The 2,895-nt window shown below is 41.9% G+C and overlaps 1 long non-coding RNA gene across 1 annotated transcript; it reads right to left on the bottom strand.

Moving 5' to 3' along the window:
* Positions 1 to 675: 675 nt before the first annotated feature.
* Positions 676 to 2,685, bottom strand: LOC132469880 (uncharacterized). The gene is made up of 3 exons (XR_009528504.1): positions 2,432 to 2,685; positions 1,927 to 2,020; positions 676 to 1,278 (listed from the first exon to the last, which is right to left on the bottom strand). It is a non-coding gene; the product is annotated as an uncharacterized LOC132469880 (long non-coding RNA).
* Positions 2,686 to 2,895: the final 210 nt, after the last annotated feature.

The following is a 2,895-nucleotide window of genomic DNA, read 5'->3' as shown; positions in this document are numbered from 1 at the left end:
CTTGAAGTGGCAGGAACCGGTTCTTCAGTGGCAGGGTTGATTTGAGTGACGGGCTAATCCGGCTGATACATGTAACTTTAGCTTTGGGTAGCTTAGCATTTGGTGTTGAGTGAACTTGTTGATTCACTTTGGTATGTTGCTTTGGCTTAGCGCTGTGCCAGTGAGACGCAGCTGGAACTGTCTCTCTCTTGTCCAGCTTCGGGAAGGATACAGTGTAGCTTTGATCATCTTGCTGTATCTGAGTGAGCTCAGCAAACTCACCCATCGGCACTGTATCCTGTGATAGTCCTTTGCATTTTTCTACTGCTGCTAGTCTCGTTTCAATTAAAGCCAATGTCTGTTTCAGTTTGGCGCAGTCTGTGCATTTCCCAGTCTCCGTGCCTGAGATATCCGAATACAGAGGCATGTTGGCGATAGGAAAGTCCAAGGCTTTTTCTGCGGTCTGATCCGGGAGTAAAAAGTGCCAAAATGTATTGTTGAATCGAGCGATTGAGGACGACGGAAACAAACTATATACTGTTAGGTAAATAAAATAAGATAAAGTAGATCTGAACGATGAATTAAGTAGTTTTTTCCAATGCCTATCGGAGCTTCGGGAAACATGACCTCTCTCTCTGCTCTCTGCTCTTAAATGCCCTAAATTTAAATGCCCTAAATTTAAATTTTACATTTAAATTTAGGGCATTTAGCAGACTCTTTTATCCAAAGCGACTTACAATAAGTACATTTGTCATCAGAAGTGCATCAATATATCGCTGTTGGTACAGAAAGGATGTTCATAGAACCAAGTGCAAGTACCACAATCGGCTAATCAATTCCCCGTGTTACAGCCATGATAGCAGCTACTGCAGTTGTTACACAGTTAAGTACTGTCTATAATACAATACAATACAATACAATACAACACAGTGTACAATGGTGGCCAGAAGGGGGAGGGTGGCTATGCAGAGTCGAGGTGGACTCTGAACAGGTGAGTCTTGAGTCCTTTTCGGAAGATAGTGAGCGACTCTGGAACATGTCTTCCTCTCTGTCCCTCTTTCTGGACCTTGGCCCTCGCTGTCTTTCCTCCTCCTGATCCTTGTCCTCCACCTCCTGATCCACCACTGCTGTACTTGCTGTACTTGGCCCTGGTGTGTTCTCAGTGATGCAGGCAATTAGGACAGGGGGGATGGTGGAATGCCTCTGTCCCAATACCTCATCCATGAGGACCAACCAGGGCCAAGTTGCAGCAGTGGGTTTCCCACCTACCCCCTCTCCTGACCCTGGATACTTGCAATCCTAAGGCAGAGGAAATCAATCATGGCTGTTAACAACAACAGCAGTATTAAAACAAATTTCAGCATGGTTAACTTGCATGGTTAAAACAAATAATGTATATATAAAATGACATGTACATACTTTATATATATTTTTTAATTGTCCCATTTTTTCTTTGCCTGCAGGGGAGTCACCTTCCCCTGCAGGCCTATTTTCTCCAGAATTTTCCTAAACACAGACATTATTAATCAGAGAAAACAAGAGACACATTTACCAATCATGTTAATAGCCCATGTTAACAATAGGCCATTTATAATATATATATATGACCATCTTGTAAAGGTTACATTTAAATTAGCCCTCATCCTATATGAAGCCCATAATAATAAGACAACCAGTAGAAGTCAAAACACCCTTTTTCTTTGTGTGTTTTTCTAGTGCTGTCTAGTACTGATGCGAGCTGTGACTTTTTTTGTCTTTCTTTCTTTCTTTAATAACCCAAAATAGGACATCGTAGTAAACGATTTCTGGGGATGTTGTATCTGTCCTGCTGTTTAATGAGGGCTAATTTAACTAACCTTTACAAGATGGTCAAATGTAGATATATAAATGGCCTATAATCATTTTTATAAACTAACTTACGATATAAATAAACGATTGTTTCCTTACCCCCAAGCCACACTTGCTGAGTATTTCACCCCGGTGAACAGCTCATCGTTCTCCCCCCTCTATAGAATAAATCGAGCAGTATGCTGCTGGCTCCCTAAACCAAAACCAAATGTTAGAATTAGCTTTGCTTTACACTACCAAACAAAAGCAGTTTAAATAGCAAAATAACCAAGTTAACCGTGTACTCAATCCCAACGTCTGTAACGTTACGGTCTGAAAACCAGGGTCCACAACCTGTGTTCGCGTTGGTCCATTTATCTAACGTTACAGAATAGCAAATTATCTATATAATCGCCAAAATTTCGGTAAATATAACCATTTTGACCTCTTACATTTGAAACTATAGGGCTTAACGGGTGTTCTTAGTTAACGTTACAGCGTCACTAACTGTAACGTTACCTTACTTATATTGCCTATTACTTTAATGAAAAAAGTTTTAAGGGCCCTTGTTTTTTTTAACATTTGTATCGTTAAATACTCCAGTGACTAGAAACCAAATACTTACATTTAAATGCAAAACTTAAATCGCCATTCTCCGCCAACTCCATTGATTGAGTGCGCAATGAATCTTGGGAGAGATACGTTGGGCCGTGAAGGATCTTGGGATACGTTGGGCCGTGAAGGATACAGCCGATGCATCCTTCAAATCCGGGAAAAGGCTGCATTCGTAGGCCGCATTTGAAGGACCCTTGGAATTGGGACAGCACTTGGCGCGTCGCTGTGACGCAATCGGCGTTAACGCACCCTTCGAATGCAGCCTTCGAATGCGTCCTAGGAATTGGGACACAGCCTAGACCTCCCTGGCTGCAAATTATATTTGATGCCGCTAGGGGCGTCTAGATTTCTAGGCTAGGTGGCAAACGCTAGCTAGGTGTCATTTTTGCAAGATAGGCAAATGTTTTTTGTAAGTTCATAAAACATATAATGACTAGGGATGGGGATCGAAACCCGGTTCTATCAAGGACCCGG

The sequence above is a fragment of the Gadus macrocephalus genome, chromosome 12, assembly GCF_031168955.1.
Source record: "Gadus macrocephalus chromosome 12, ASM3116895v1".
Taxonomy (NCBI): Eukaryota; Metazoa; Chordata; class Actinopteri; order Gadiformes; family Gadidae; genus Gadus; species Gadus macrocephalus.
The sequence above is the reverse complement of the archived record's forward strand: the minus strand, read 5'-3'. Positions and strand labels throughout refer to the sequence as shown.